Source organism: Triticum urartu, chromosome 1A (genome assembly GCF_056163025.1).
Source record: "Triticum urartu cultivar PI428250 chromosome 1A, HENAU_Tu73, whole genome shotgun sequence".
In the NCBI taxonomy this organism is placed as follows: Eukaryota; Viridiplantae; Streptophyta; class Magnoliopsida; order Poales; family Poaceae; genus Triticum; species Triticum urartu.
Window position 1 is genome coordinate 74,742,643 of NC_141873.1, and position 17,866 is coordinate 74,760,508.

A 17,866-nucleotide genomic window follows, 5' to 3' on the forward strand; every position below is an offset into this window, starting at 1 on the left:
TAGATTTCTTAATGGTGGAATCCGCGAGATGCAAATTTAAAGAACAATCATCAAATTCACGGAAACCTAACACATCACACAAAGTTTTTGGAATCGTGGAAACACTAGCACCCAAATCACATAAAGCATAGCATTCATGATCTTTAATCTTAATTTTAATAGTAGGTTCCCACTCATCATAATGTTTTCTAGGAATAAAAACTTCTTGTTCAAGCTTTTCTTTATGGGATTACATTAAAGCATCAACGATATGTTTAGTAAAAGCTCTGTTTTGATCATAAGCATGAGGAGAATTTAGCACGGATTGCAACAAGGAAATACAATCTATCAAAGAGAAATTATCATAATTAAATTCCTTGAAATCCAAAATAGTGGGGTCATTTTTATGTAAAGTTTTGACCTCTTCAATCCCACTTTTACCAATTTTTGCATCAAGATCTAAAAACTCCCAATCATTGGGCGCCTTCTAACTAAAGTTGACTCATCTCCAGTCCCATCTTTATTAAGATTCATATTGGCAAACAAAGATTTAATAGGAGACACACCAATCACTTTCAGATCTTCATCATTATTATCATGAAAACTAGAAGAACACGCCTTCACAAAGCAATCTTTTTTAGCACGCATCCTAGCGGTTCCTTCTTTGAACTCATCAATGGAAATTCTCATGGCTTTGAGAGACTCATTGATATTATGCTTAGGTGTAATAGATCTAAGTTTCAAAGAATCAACATCAAGAGAAATTCTATCCACGTTCCTAGCCAACTCATCAATCTTAAGCAATTTTTCTTCAAGCAAAGCATTGAAATTCTTTTGAGAATTCATAAATTCTTTAACACTAGTCTCAAAATCATAGGGCAACTTATTAAAATTTCCATAAGAGTTGTTGTAGGAATTACCATAATTATTAGAGGAATTACTAGGAAACGACCTAGAATTAAAATTTCCTCTATATGCATTGTTACCAAAATTGTTCCTACCAACAAAATTCACATCCATAGATTCATTGTTATTCTCAATCAAAGTGGAAAAAGGCATATCATTAGGATCATAAGAAGCACTCTTATTACCAAACAATGTCATAAGTTCATCCATCTTTCCACTCAAAACATTAATCTCTTCAATCGCATGAAAATTTTTATTAGTAGATCTTTCGGTGTGCCATTGAGAATAATTAACAATAATATTATATAGGAGTTTAGCGGCTTCTCCTAAAGTGATTTCCATAAAAGTGCCTCCCGCGGCCGAATCTATAAGCAAAATTCAATCCAGCATAAAAATTCTGTATAATCATCCATAAATTCAAACCATGTGTAGCGCAATTACGTATCATTAATTTCATCCTCTCCCAATCTTGTGCAACGTGATCATGATCAAGTTGCTTAAAGTTCATAATAACGTTTCTAAGAGAGATGATCTTAGCGGGAGGAAAATACTTAGAGATAAAAGCATCTTTGCACTTATTCCATCAATCAATACTATTTGTAGGCAAAGAAGAGATCCAAGTTTTAGCACGATCTCTAAGCGAAAATGGAAATAACTTCAATTTAACAATATCATTATCCACATCTTTCTTCTTTTGCATATCACATAAATTAACAAAGTTGTTTAGATGGGTAGCGGCATCTTCACTAGGAAGGCCAGCAAATTGATCTTTCATGACAAGATTCAGCAAAGCAGTATTAATTTCACAAGATTCAGCATCGGTAAGAGGAGCAATCGGAGTGCTAATAAAATCAATATTGTTGGTATTGGAAAAGTCACATAATTTAGTATTATCTTGAGCCATCGTGACAAACAATTAATCCAACAAACAGTCACACAAGAGGCAAGCGAAAGAAGGCGAACGGAAAAAGGGCGAACAGAAAAGAGGCGAATAAAACGGCAAGGTTGAAGTGGGGGAGAGGAAAATGAGAGGCAAATGGCAAATAATGTAATGTGAGGGATAAGAGTTTGTGATGGGTACTTGGTATCTTGACTTGGCGCAGATGTCCTCAGCAACAGTGCCAGAAATCCTCCTTGCTACCTCTTGAGCATGCGTTGGTTTTCCCTTGAAGAGGAAAGGGTGATGCACCAAAGTAGCGTAAGTATTTCCCTCAGTTTTTGAGAACCAAGGTATCAATCCAGTAGGAGACTGCACGCAAGTCGCCAAGTACCTGGACAAACAAACAAGAACCTCGCAACCAACGTGATAAAGGGGTTGTCAATCCGTTCACGGTCACTTACGAAAGTGAGATCTGATAGAGATAATAAGATAAATATTTTTGGTATTTTTGTTGTATAGATTGAAGAGTAAAGATTGCAAAATAAACGGTGACAGAAATAGCTAGTTGACAGGAAAATAATATGATGTAAAGTAGACCCCGAGGGCCATAGGTTTCACTAGTGGCTTCTCTCAAGATAGCATATATTACGGTGGGTGAACAAATTACTGCCGAGCAATTGATAGAAAAGCGCATAGTTATGATGATATCTAGGCATGATCATGAACATAGGCATCACATCCCTGTCAAGTAGACCGAAATGATTCTGCATCTACTACTATTACTCCACACATCGACCACTATCCAGCATGCATCTAGAGTATTAAGTTCATAAGAACAGAGTAAGGCATTAGGGAAGATGACATGATGTAGAGGGATAAACTCAAGCAATATGATATAAACCCCATCTTTTTATCCTCGATGGCAACAATACAATACAATACATGCCTTGCTGTCCCTGCTATCACTGGGAAAGGACACTGCAAGATTGAACCCAAAGCTAAGCACTTCTCCCATTGCAAGAAAGATCAATCTAGTAGGCCAAACCTAACTGATAATTCGAAGAGACTTGCAAAGATATTAAATCATCCATATAAGAATTCAGAGAAGAATCAAATATTGTTCATAGATAATCTTAATCATAAACCCACAATTCATCGGATCTCAGCAAACACACCGCAAAAATAATTACATCGTATAGATCTCCAAGAACATCGAGGAGAACTTTGTATTGAGATCCAAAGAGAGAGAAGAAGCCATCAAGCTAATAACTACGGACCCGAAGGTCTGCGGTAAACTACTCACACATCATCGGAGAGGATATGGTGTTGCTGTAGAAGCCCTCCGTGATCGAATTCCCCTCTGGTAGATCACCGGAAAAGGTCCCCAGATGGGATCTCACGGGTACAAAAGGCTGCGGCGGTGGAAAAGTAGTTTCGTGGCTCCCCTGGATGTTTTCAGGGTATAAGAGTATATATAGGCGAAATAAGTAGGTCGGTGGAGCTGTGAGGGGCCCACGAGGGTGGGGGCGCGCCTGGCCCCCTGGGTGCGCCGCCCTACCTCGTGGTTGTCTCGCTGCTTCCTTGACGTCCACTCCAAGTCTCTTAGATTGCATTTGTTCCAAAAAAGATCGTCGGGAAGGTTTCATTCCGTTTGGATTCCGTTTGATACTCCTTTTCTGCGAAAGACTGAAATAGGCAAAAAAAACTGCAATTTGCACTGGGCCTTCGGTTAATAGGTTAGTCCCAAAAATAATATCAAAGTGCATAATAAAGCCCATTAAACATCCAAACAGATAATATGATAGCATGGAACAGTCAAAAATTATAGATACATTGCAGACGTATTGATGTATACTACACAACCTTCTTCTTGTAGACGTTGTAGGGCCTCCAAGTGCAGAGGTTTGTAGGACAACAGCAAATTTCCCTCAAGTGGATGACCTAAGGTTTATCAATCCATGGGAGGCGTAGGATGAACATGGTCTCTCTCAAGCAACCCTGCAACCAAATAACAAAGCGTCTCTTGTGTCCCCAACACACCCAATACAATGGTAAATTGTATAGGTGCACTAGTTCGGCGAAGAGATGATGATACAAGTGCAATATGGATGGTAGATAAAGATTTTTGTAATCTGAAAAATATAAAAACAGCAAGGTAACTAATGATAAAAGTGAGCACAAACGGTATTGCAATGCGTTGAAACAAGGCCTAGGGTTCATACTTTCACTAGTGCAAGTTCTCTCAACAATAATAACATAATTGGATCATATAACTATCCCTCAACATGCAACAAAGAGTCACTCCAAAGTCACTAATAGCAGAGAACAAACGAAGAGATTATTGTAGGGTACAAAACCACCTAAAAGTTATTCTTTCTGATCGATCTATTCAAGAGTCCGTAGTAAAATAACACGAAGCTATTCTTCCCGTTCAATCTATCCTAGAGTTCGTACTAGAATAACACCTTAAGACACAAATCAACCAAAACCCTAATGTCACCTAGATACTCCAATGTCACCATAAGTATCCGTGGGTATGATTATACGATATGCATCACACAATCTCAGATTCATCTATTCAACCAACACAAAGAACTTCAAAGGGTGCCGCAAAGTTTCTACCTGAGAGTAAAGATGAAAACATGTGCCAACCCCTATGCATAAGTTCATGAGGTCACGAAACTCACAAGTTGATCACCAAAACATACATCAAGTGGATCATGTGATATCCCATTGTCACCACAGATAAGCACATACAAGAGATACATCAAGTGTTCTCAAATCCTTAAACACTCAATCCGATAAGATAACTTCAAAGGGAAAACTCAATTCATCACAAGAGAGTAGAGGGTGAGAAACATCATAAGATCCAACTACAATAGCAAAGCTCGCGATACATCAAGATCGTGTCGAATCAAGAACACGAGAGAGAGAGAGAGATCAAACACATAGCTACTAGTACATACCCTCAGCCCCAAGGGTTAACTACTCCCTCCTAGTCATGGAGAGCGTCGGGATGATGAATATGGCCACTGGAGAGGGATTCCCCCCTCCGGCAGGGTGCCGGAACGGGTCTAGATTGGCTTTCAGTGGCTACAGAGGCTTGTGGCGGCGGAACTCCCGATCTAGGTTATTTTCTAGAGGTTTCAGTATTTATAGGATTTTTGGCGTCTGGAACAAGTCAGGGGGCGTGCCTGAGTCGTCCACGAGGGTGGAGGGTGCGCCCTACCCCTTGGGCTCGCCCTCCTATCTCGTGGACGGCTCAGGACTCTTCTGGCCCAACTATTTTACTCCGGGGGCTTGTTTTGGTCCATAAAAAATCATCAAAAATTGGCACGTCAATTGGACTCCGTTTGGTATTCCTTTTCTGTAAAACTCAAAAACAAGGAAAAAACAAAAACTGGCACTAGGCTCTAGGTTAATAGGTTAGTCCCAAAAATCATATAAAATAGCATATAAATGCATATAAAACATCCTAGATGGATAATATAATAGCATGGAGCAATAAAAAATATAGATACATTGGAGACGTATCAAGCATCCCCAGGCTTAATTCCTGCTCGTCCTCGAGTAGGTAAATGATAAAAACAGAATTTTTGATGTGGAATGCTACCTAATATAATTATCAATGTAATTTTCTTTATTGTGACATGAATGTTCAGATCCGAAAGATCCAAGACAAAAGTTTAATATTGACAAAAAATAATAATACTTCAAGCATACTAACCAAGCAATTATGTCTTCTCAAAATAACATAGCCAAATAAAGCTCATCCCTACAAAATCATATAGTTTGGCCATGTTTCATTTTCGTCACACAAAATGCTCCCATCATGAACAACCCCGATGACAAGCCAAGCAATTGTTTCATACTTTAGTATTCTCAAACTTTTTCAACTTTCACGCAATATATGAGCGCGAGCCATGGACATAGCACTATGGGTGGAATAGAATATAATGATGGGGGTTGTGTGGAGAAGACAAAAAAGGAGAAAGTCTCACATCGACACGGCTAATCAACGGGCTATGGAGATGCCCATCGATTGATGTCAATGCGAGGAGTAGGGATTGCCATGCAACGGATGCACTAGAGTTATAAATGTATGAAAGCTCAACAAAAGAAACTAAGTGGGTGTGCATCCAACTTGCTTGCTCACGAAGACCTAGGGCATTTGAGGAAGCTCATTGTTGGAATATACAAGCCAAGTTCTATAATGAAAAATTCCCACTAGTATATGAAAGTGACAAAACAAGAGACTCTCTATCATAAAGATCATGGTGCTACTTTGAAGCACAAGTGTGGAAAAAGGATAGTAGCATTGTCCCTTCTTTTTTGGGCCTTTATTTATTTATTTGTCCTTTCCTTTTTTTTATTTGGCCTTTACCTTTTCTGGGGGCCAATGCTCTATTAATGATGATCATCACACTTATATTTATTTACAACTCAAAGATTACAACTCGATACTAGAACAAAGTATGACTCTATATGAATGCCTCCGCAAGTGTACCGGGATGGGCAATGGATCACGAGTGACATGTATGATAAATTATGCATGGTGGCTTTGCCAAAAATACAATGTCAACTACATGATCATGCAAGGCAATATGACAATGATGATGTGTGTCATGATGAACGGAACGGTGGAAAGTTGCATGGCAATATATCTCGGAATGGCTATGGAATTGCCATAATAGGTAGGTATGGTGGCTGTTTTGAGGAAGATATAAGGAGTTTTATGTGTGACAGAGCGTATCATATCACGGGCTTTGGATGCACCGGCGAAGTTTGCACCAACTCTCGAGGTGAAAAAGGGCAATGCACGGTACCGAAGAGGCTAGCAATGATGGAAGGGTGAGAGTGTGTATAATCCATGGACTCAACATTAGTCATCAAGAACTCACATACTTATTGCAAAAATCTACAAGTCCTCAAAAACCAATCTCTACGCACATGCTCCTAGGGGGATAGATTGGTAGGAAAAGACCATCGCTCGACCCCGACCGCCACTAATAAGGAAGGCAATCAAAGAAACACCTCATGCTTCAAATTTGCCACACAACGGTTACCATACGTGCATGCTATGGGACTTGCAAACCTCAACACAAAAATTTCTAAATTTCACAATTACTCAACTAGCACAACTCTAATATCACCATCTTTATATCTCAAAACAATTATCAAGTATCAAACTTCTCATAGTATTCAATGCACTCTATATGAAAGTTTTTATTATATCCCTCTTGGATGCCTATCATAGTAGGACTAATTTCATACCCAAAGAAAATTACCATGCTGTTCTAAAATACTCTCAAAATAATATAAGTGAAGCATGAGAGTCATCTATTTCTTCAAAATAAAACCACGGCCGTGCTCTAAAAGGATATAAGTGAAGCACTAGATCAAAAAACAAACTACTCCGAAAAACATATGTGAAGATCAATGAGTAGTCGAATAATTATGCAACTATGTGAAGACTCTCTAACATTTAAGAATTTCAGATCTTGGTATTTTATTCAAACAGAAAGAAAAACAAAATAAAATAAAAATGACGCTCCAAGCAAAACACATATCATGTGGTGAATAAAAATATAGCTCCAAGTAAAGTTACTGATGAACAAAGACGAAAGAGGGGATGCCATCCGGGGCATCCCCAAGCTTAGGCTCTTGGTTGTCCTTGAATATTACCTTGGGGTGCCTTGGGCATCCCCAAGCTTAGGCTCTTGCCACTCCTTATTCCATAGTCCATTGAATCTTTACCCAAAACTTGAAAACTTCACAACACAAAACTTAACAGAAAACTCATAAGCTCCATTATTATAAGAAAATAAATCACCACTAAGGTATTGTTGTGAACTCATTATAAATTCATATTGGTGTAATATCTAATTTATTCCAACTTCTCTATGGTTCATACCCTCCGATACTACTCATAGATTCATCAAAATAAGCAAACAACACAATGAAAACAGAACCTGTCAAAAACAGAACAGTCTGTAGTAATCTGTATCAAACGTATACTTCTGTAACCCCAAAAATTCTGAAAAATATTGGTGGACGTGAGTAATTTTTCGATTAATCATCTTCAAAAAAAGCAACCTAAGCGCACTCTCCAGTAAAAAATGGCAGCAAAACTCGTCAGCGGTAAAGTTTCTGTTTTTTACAGCAAGATCGCAAAGACCTCACCCAAGTCTTCCCAAAGGTTCTACTTGGCACAAACACTAATTAAAACATAAAACCATATCTAAACATAGGCTAGATGAATTATTTATTACTAAACAGGAACAAAAACCAAGGAACAAAAATATAAATTGGGTTGGCTCCCAGCAAGCGCTAACGTTTAACGCCCCTAGCTAGGCATGATGATTTCAATGATGCTCACATAAAAGATAAGAATTGAAACATAAAGAGAGAATCATGAAGAATACGAATAGCACATTTAATTCTAACCCATTTCCTATGCATAGGGATTTTGTGAGCAAACAATTTATTGTAACAATAATCAGCTACCATAGGAAAGCAAAACAAGCATAACTTCAAGATTTTGAGCACATAGAGAGGAAACTTGGTATTATTGCAATTCCTACAAGCACATATTCCTCCCTCATAATAATTTTAAGTAGCATCATGAATGAATTCAACAATATAACTATCACATAAATCATTCTTTTCATGATCCCCAAGCATATAAATTTTATTACTCTCCACATAAGCGAATTTCTTCTCATGAATAATAGTGGGAGCAAACTCAAAAAAATAATTAACATATGAGGCATAATACAATTGAAAACTAAAATCATGATGACAAGTTTCATGGTTATCATTATTGTTAACAGAATACAAGTCATCACAATAATCATCATAGATAGCAACTTTATTCTCATAATCAATTGGAACCTCTTCCGAGATAGTGGAATCATTACTAAATAAAGTCATGACCTCTCCAAATCCACTTTTATAATTATGACAATAAGATTCAACATCCTCCAAAATAGTGGGATCTTCACTTCCTAAAGTTGACACTCTTCCAAACCCAGTTTCATCAATATAATCATCATAAATAGGAGGCATGCTATCATCATAATAAATTTGCTCATCAAAACTTGGGAGACAAAAAATATCATCTTCATCAAACATAGCTTCCCCAAGCTTGTGGCTTTGCATATCGTTAGCATCATGTATATTCAAAGAATTCATACTAACAACATTGCAATCATGCTCATCATTCAAATATTTAGTGCCAAACACTCTAATGCATTCTTCTTCTAGCACTTGAGCACAATTATGGGAATCCTTATTCACATGAAAGATATTAAAAAGATGAAGCATATGAGGTACCCTCAATTCCATTTTTTGTAGTTTTCTTTTATCGACTAAACTAGTGATAAAACAAGAAACAAAAAGATTCGATTGCAAGATCTAAAGATATACCTTCAAGCGCTAACCTCCCCGGCAACGGTGCCAGAAAAGAGCTTGATGTCTACTACACAACCTTCTTCTTGTAGACGTTGTTGGGCCTCCAAGTGCAGAGGTTTGTAGGACAACAGAAAATTTCCCTCAAGTGCATGACCTAAGGTTTATCAATCCGTGGGAGGTGTAGGATGAAGATGGTCTCTCTCAAGCAACCCTGCAACCAAATAACAAAGAGTCTCTTGTGTCCCCAACACACCCAATACAATGGTAAATTGTATAGGTGCACTAGTTCGGCGAAGAGATGATGATACAAGTGCAATATGGATGGTAGATAAAGGTTTTTGTAATCTGAAAATATAAAAACAGCAAGGTAACTAATGATAAAAGTGAGCACAAATGGTATTGCAATGCGTTGAAACAAGGCCTAGGGTTCATACTTTCACTAGTGCAAGTTCTCTCAACAATAATAACATAATTGGATCATATAACTATCCCTCAACATGCAACAAAGAGTCACTCCGAAGTCACTAATAGCGAAGAACAAACGAAGAGATTATTGTAGGGTACGAAACCACCTCAAAGTTATTCTTTCTGATCGATCTATTCAAGAGTACGTAGTAAAATAACACGAAACTATTCTTCCCGTTCAATCTATCCTAGAGTTCGTACTAGAATAACACCTTAAGAAACAAATCAACAAAAACCCTAATGTCACCTAGATACTCCAATGTCACATCAAGCATCCGTGGGTATGATTATACAATTTGCATCACACAATCTCAGATTCATCTATTCAACCAACACAAAGAACTTCAAAGGGTGCCCCAAAGTTTCTACCGGGGAGTCAAGACGAAAACGTGTGCCAACCCCTATGCATAAGTTCACGAGGTCACAGAACCTGCAAGTTGATCACCAAAACATACATCAAGTGGATCACGTGATATCCCATTGTCACCACAGATAAGCACATGCAAGATATACATCAAGTGTTCTCAAATCCTTAAAGACACAATCCGATAAGATAACTTCAAAGGAAAAACTCAATTCATCACAAGAGAGTAGAGGGGGAGAAACATCATAAGGTCCAACTACAATAGCAAAGCTCGCAATACATCAAGATCATGTCGAGTTAAGAACACAAGAGAGAGAGAGAGAGATCAAACACATAGCTACTGGTACATACCCTCAGCCGCGAGGGTGAACTACTCCCTCCTCGTCATGGAGAGCGCTGGGATGATGAAGATGGCCATCGGAGAGGGATTCCCCCTCCAGCAGGGTGCCGAAACGGGTCTAGATTGGTTTTCGGTGGCTACAGAGGCTTGTGGCGGCGAAACTCCCGATCTAGGTTATTTTCTGGATTTTTCAGTATTTATAGGATTTTTTGGCGTCGGGAACAAGTCAGGGGGGTTCCCGAGTCGTCCACGAGGGTGGAGGGCGTGCCCTACCCCCCTGGGCTCGCCCTCCTATCCGTGGACGGCTTGGGACTCTTCTGGCCCAACTATTTTACTTCGGGGGATTCTTTTGGTCCATAAAAAATCATCAAAAATTGGCACGTCAATTGGACTCCGTTTGGTATTCCTTTTCTGTAAAACTCAAAAACAAGGAAAAAAACAGAAACTGGCACTGGGATCTAGGTTAATAGGTTAGTCCCAAAAATCATATAAAATAGAAATATAAATGCACATCCTAGATGGATAATATAAGAGCATCGAACAATAAAAAATTATAGATACGTTGGAAACGTATCACGTATCACTGCCAGGCCAAAAAGGTCCCTACGGAAAGAAATATCAGGGTTTTCTTGTCCTAAAACTTGTTTGATCGTGACGAATTTATGTCTAACTATCCTGTACAAGCTCAGATATTGCACCATTAGTGGGATGTTCCCTAGCCAGATGTCTTCCTAGAATCAAACCTTAGAACCGTCCCTAACTGATAAGGTCCCAAATTGGAAAAAGAAATCCTTGGCCTTCATCACAACACTCCAGAAGTGCGAATCCCCAGGTTTCCAATGAACTTGAGAAATGACATTGGATCCCACATACTTGTTGCGAATGATTTCCTGCCATACTCCATTCTCAGTGAGTAGTTTGTAAACCCACTTGCTGAGAAGAGCAATGTTTTTAATCTCAAGGTCTTGGATTCCAAACTCCCCTTGACTTTTAGGTCTGCATAATATGCTCCACCTAACCAGTCGATATTTCTTGGATTCATTATCGCATTGCCAAAAAAATCTGGATCTAAAGTAGTCTAGTCGCTGGAGAACCCCTTTCGGTAGGTGGAAGAATGACAACATATATAAAACCATGTTGCTTAGGACTGAATTGATCTAGATCAATCGTCCCCCGTAAGACAAGAGCTTGGCCTTCCAACTGGCTAAGCATTTCTCAAGTCTCTCTTCCACATGCTTCCACTCAGTGATAGTTAAGCGTTGATAGTGTATGGGAATACCCAGATATCGAATCAGAAACTGCCCAAGCTGGCATCCAAAAATCTCGACATACTCAGGTGCTGATTCTACAGGATCGCCAAAGCAAAAAAGTTCACTCTTATGAAAATTAATTTTGAGACCAGAAAGTTCCTCGAAAGCACATAAGAGCAACTTGAGATTTCTTGCCTTATCTAGATCATGATCCATGAATAGAATAGTGTCATCCGCATATTGTAGAATAGATAGATCATCTTCTACCAAGTGTGGAATAACACCACTAATTTGACTGTCCAGCTTAGCCTGCTCAACAAGGGTAGCTAGCATGTCGGCCACAATGTTAAACAAAATAGGAGAAGCGGGGTCCCCTTGGCGAAACCCCTTCCTTGTCTGAAAATAGTTGCCAATGTCATCATTAACTTTTATGGCCACACTGCCTCCAGATACAAAGTTCTCTACCCAATGACACCATTTTTGTGAAAACCCCTTCATGCACAAAGTTCGCAACAAAAAGGGCCACTTAACCTTGTCATAGGCTTTTTTAAAATCTATTTTAAGAATGACACCATTCAACATTTTTCGGTGAAGCTCATGTACAGTTTCGTGCAAGACGACCACTCCATCTAATATGTTGCGGCCTTGCATAAATGTTGTTTGAGTGGGTTTTACGACATGGTCAGCCACCCCGTTTAACCGATTAGTTGCGACCTTCATAAAGATTTTAAAACTTACATTCAGAAGGCAAATTGGTCGATATTGTTGAATACGACTAGCCTCCTCGATCTTTGGCAATAGGATAATTTCCCCAAAGTTCAAACGAGAAATGTCAAGGTCTTCAGCATGCAGTTGGTTAAACAACTGAACCAAGTCTGCCTTAAAGACGTCCCAAAATCATTGATAGAACTCTGCGGGAAAGCCATCCGGACCCGGAGCCTTGTTGTGTCCCATTTGAAACACCGCGGTTCGAATTTCCTCCTCAGAGAACAGGGAGGTTAGGAATTCATTTTCCGCTTCCATAACTTGAGGAATGTCATGAGTAATGGATTCATCCAGCTGAAAATTTGATTCAGCTGAAGGTCCAAAAAGCTCTTTGTAATACTTAGTAATAAAAGTTCTAAGAGGTATGTCCCCCTCAATTCGGCCTTCCTCCTGGTCAAGGGTGAATATGTGTTTCTTTCTATGTCTGCCATTGACAAGCATTTGAAAGTATTTCGTATTATCATCACCTTGCACAAGCGAATCCGCCTTGCAATGTTGGTACCATTTAATCTCTTCCTCGCGTAGTAGGCGGGCTATCTGCTCATTTATATTACTTTTTTGCTCAATCTCAACTATAGACAGAGGCCTCACCTCCGCCATTTTATCAAGGGAATCAATTAAGGTAGATAGTCGCAGTTTTTCTTTTTTGTAGATGCCAGCAGTATGCTTGGCCCACCCACGAAGGAATCGATGCAATGCGTGAATTCGATTATTCCATCATTGAATGGGTGTGTTACCGCGAGGCTGACATGCCCACACTTTCTTAACCAGGTCATCAAATCCCTCTCTAGTGAGACATCCCAGTTCAAATTTAAATTGGTGACGGTTAGAACTTGGGATTGGTTGTCCAAAATCGATGCAATGGACGTGATCTGATAAGGCCTCAATTCTTTCTAATGTCCGAACTGAGGCTAGGGGATATTTGTATTCCCAGACGGTGGTAACGAGCACCCGGTCAAGTTTTTCAAAGGTTGGCACCACTCGATTATTGGCCCAGGTATACTGACGACCAGACATCGTGATCTCCCTCAGATCCAGACTGTCAATAACTGCATTAAAGAGGAAAGGCCACCTTTTATCAAACCGGTCATTGTTTTTTCCCTGCTGATATCGAACGATATTAAAATCCCCCCGATTAACATGGGGTGGGGATTGTCTCGACAGGTATTAACAAGTTCCTTTAGAAATGCAAACTTAAACTCCTCATCCTCCTTAATACCTAGCAATATCTGATACTACCCCTTTGACATGGACAATAATTGCAAGTACGTAGAGTTAATACCTAGCAATATTCCACCGGACCTCCTGGTCGGCGGTAAGACGTGCCATTCATAATCCAAACCACATGAAAAGTAGTCCAGATCACGTGTTGGAAAGTCACGTTTGCCCGCCTCAGTGATAGCCACAAAGTCCAACACATGATCCTTTACACAATCAACAATGTGTTTATGTTTAGCTAAGTCACCTAGACCTCTGCTATTCCAAAACATGCCTCTCATGCTGAACCAATTTTTTGTATAGAGACCTTTGCCTTCTTAGAAGAGCGCCCTCTTTTCTTTCCTGAGTTAGGCTTATTCTTACGCACCGATGCGACAAGCTCACAAAGCATAGTGTCGCGTACTGTATCGTCAAGGTCTACTTCAGTCGTGTCTTTAACCAAATCAGAGAGAAGCTTGCCTTCATGATTGGCATCAGCATCCTCATCCTCCTCATCTAACACAAGAGGGTCAACAAAGCTCGACCACTTAGGAGCAACTGTAAACCAGTCGAACTCCACTTGTTTAAGGGCCTTAACCAAAAGTCTGTCTCTTTCTCATTACGTCCTAGTGACACTCCAAGTCTAGTGATATTTGAAGATACTTTGGATTTATCAAAAGACAAAAGATTTGTGAGAGGGTGTACCTTCGAAGTCGAGGTTGCAAGCAGCCGTCCAACCCATGGCCTTCACCATAGAGTCATCCTCGGTGGCTGCTGAACCATCAGTCCCGACGTAATGACGCCCGCTGTGCCTCAGCGGCGAAGGAGTAATATCGGCCGCTGGGCTCGTCCCGGCGACTCCGAGAGGCGGAGTAGACTGTTGCGGTGATGAAGAAGAAGATCGCAGGGGTTGCTCCTCTGCCTCCTCGGGTCCGGAAGCCGATACTCCCCCTGGTGACGGAGGTGTAGGTGATAACACGCGGAGTTCCGCCCTGGAAGAGTCCTGGCCAGCACGAACGGACGAGGAGAAGATCACTCCCCATCGAGTTGGAGAGACAGGGGGAGGCTATGGTGGTGGCGATGGAGCGCTCGCATTCACCACCGCGGCTGCCATCCCGACGCATGTGACACCCCTCGTCGAGTTGCGGCGACGCCGACCAGTGAGTCGGTGATGGCGGCGTCGAGGACCGGGGTGCCAACATCGTCGGAGGAGCAGTGTTAGACGAAGTAGCTGACACCGACGAAGAAGACCCCATTAATGACGAAGAAGTGGCCTTGGCAGGTAAGCCTTGATGAGGATTCGGCGGTGTGACGGCAATGGCCATCTGCATGGGTACAACTCCGCCCGAGGTAGGAGGGGCCGAGGTGTTGTTGGATGGTGAACTGGATTTGGAACTCTTGCTTGGATCATTGGTCCTCACTGTATCCTCCCTATCATGCCCCTTGTCGCTCCCTAGATCATCGCTGTGCTCCCAGACTATAGGCACAAAATCACTATCAACACAGAAGTATGATTTTTCCAAACTGTACTGGAACTCATGACCTTTTTCCTTGAACAACCACATCGGATGAAAGAGAATCAATTGTGCTCCTTTTGAAAGCATCAAGGTTGAGCACCGCTACCTGGATACGAACAATTCCTCTCCGACGCAAGAAGAGAAGATCAATGTCAAGAGTAGCACCAATCACTGACCCGACCGCCCAATGACCCAGGAAGTGCCGAGAGCATGAGGCACCCCATGCACGTACACCCAAATAGGTATTAGCTCGAAACGGTATGGTATCTCCTCTGACTTCCAAGGCTAAACTCGATAGTGACATTGTGAGACTTGATGAAAACTACAAACCCAGTCACCCTTTGTAGAACTTCCTCACTCGGGGAGGACATGAGAAAAGCGTCCTGGCCATGCGGTATGGCCTCCCACGTCCACTGCTGTTGGTACTGAGCAATCTTAGCAACCTCTGCCTCCACGATACTGGGAGTGATAGAGCCACCAGAAATAGATACCAATGCTGTCAGTGAATCCTGTGGTGCAAGGTCCTCCCTGCAAACATTGTCAGGCATCTGAAAGAATGCCATATTTTCAGTTCTATATCCATACAGGATCGCCGCCGGCTTCGGCATCTTGAGAGGAGGGCAGCGCCACGTGGTCATCAGGTGATTAGTCTTGTTGCAAATGAAACAATAATGTTGTGTCTCGCAGTCATCATATGTGTGCCCTGCAGATTGACACTTAGAACACCACACCTTCTTAGGCTTTGTTGCGCCCTCGGCGACCCCTGAAGGTTGAATCGTAGGTGGCTGCTGTTACATTGAGCTCAGCATAGGAGCGTTCTGCCCATAGCCCGCTGCCATCATAGATGAAGAGGCCAGAGCGGGCACCTGTACCAAGAGCGGCATGATAGGAGCCGCCGCATGAGGAGTAGTGGCAGATGGTAAAGCTGCTCCATGGTGAGGTTTGTGACGCCCGCCCTTGCCACCCTTAGGTTTCCGAGGACGTGTAGCGGTATGGACTCCGGTGGTGGCTGGTTTATGTGGCGGGTGGGCGCTGAAGCCGGCAGCCATCTGCACCGCGGAAGGAGTCCCGGAGTGCTGCACATAGTTGTTCGCCGGTGGTTGAAACGTTGCCGGTTGCTGTTGTTGCTGTGTGAAGCCACCCGTCGATTGAAGTAAAAACGGCTGTTGCTGCAAGAATTGATTCGGGGTAGCGAAGAACGGCTACTGAAACTGAAACGCTGAGGACTGCTGCGTCGACAGTTGCTGCACCAGCGGCTGCTGCGCATATGGCTGCGCCACCTGTACCGGCTGATACGCACCTAGAGCGAAGCCAGGTGCGCCACCCGTCGGAGACGAAGAGTGCTGGAAAGTTGAAGACGGAAGGAGCTGTTGGCCGGTGGAGGTGCTCGGCGGCGCGGAAGGATCTCCACGCGTCATCGTTCGGGTAGCGATGACAACAGCGAAGGAGCGATTGAACTTAGGGTTCGCTCCCGTCTCTGCCCTGTTCCACATGTGTTCGAGCCAACGGCCGAGATTGACCATCCGTAGCGGACCCCCAAGATACGTCTACTGACCTGGCACGGCCGCAGATGGCGGATCAGAAGCTGCGAACGCCGTGGCAGCCCGCCCGGGCTGGCCCGAAGATGGCACAAGCCCACGGAACTCCGGCGAGGTCCCCTCATCGCCGAGACATGCTCGTGGCAGGAGATCACCGATTCTTGGCGGCAACAATCGAGGTGGAGGAACCGGGCCAATCCACAGCTTATGAGTGGCCTCGACCGGCAGGGAACCCCAGAGACACCACGGGGGGCAGTGGCAACCACCGCCGACGTCTTCTTCGAGCCCATTACATCCGAAGAGGAGACCACTGCGCCCTCCACCGAGACCAGCGAGGGCTCCCCAATCTTGTCTGACCTGCAACCACAAGAAACCTCACCTGCCCGTCGAGCCGACGGTCTCTCCCATACCCTAGACGCCGGAGTAGGGTAGCCGATGTCCGCCTAGAACTCGTCAGCCAATTCCTCGTCCGTGTTCCTCGGCGACCTGCAAAGGACGTTAGAGAAGAGTTGTCGAGGACGGGGACATCACCCGTGTGCGCCGCCTCCTCCGCGTCGGATGAGCCAAGGCAAGAGAACCGGGAGCCAGTGTCCGCCGGCGGCGTCGGCGACCAACAAGGCGCCAGCGTCAGCCGTCGCCTAGAGGTGATCCTCATTTCCCGGAACAATAGTAATTTACAAGGCTATCACAATAGTAATTTACTTACCAGCAAGTAGGTAGTACCAAGTACTTATTTTGATCGATCTCAATCAAGATCAAGTACTAACGTCCTTTACCAGATATATAACCTAACCAGTAGCAATTTCCAATCCGATCAACGAATGAGCCTCTATCTATGAAAAAAATACATATGGTTGGTTTCCAACTTTGCATTTGATATATGGAAAATACATATGATTGGTCGTCGTTCTCATTTGATACTGCCCCATATCTATATCCTGTGGCTTGCCTCATCGAGCTTGACTTCGCTCGCACGCGACTCAGACGTATGTACGCAGCACGCTGGTGCTCTCGCTGCTGGTAGAGCGTTTAAATCCAACGGGCGACAAGGCAAGATTCTTTCCTGCGCACCTTCTGAAAGGCACGTTGCTCACTAACGAACCACGATTCGACAGGAACAACTTCACCAACCAATGGACTAGACGGACTGGTTCTTTGAACTATTAGTCTATGGACAGTGAAACATGCATGACAACCATGAAACAGACATGCGCAATTTAGTTCGGACCAAGTTATGGCTGACTTGTACTAG

The 17,866-nt window shown here is 42.5% G+C and overlaps 1 pseudogene; it reads right to left on the reverse strand.

The window, feature by feature from the left end:
* Positions 1–14,372: 14,372 nt before the first annotated feature.
* Positions 14,373–17,269, reverse strand: LOC147990099 (uncharacterized; annotated as a pseudogene).
* Between the last annotated feature and the right edge of the window lie 597 nt (positions 17,270–17,866).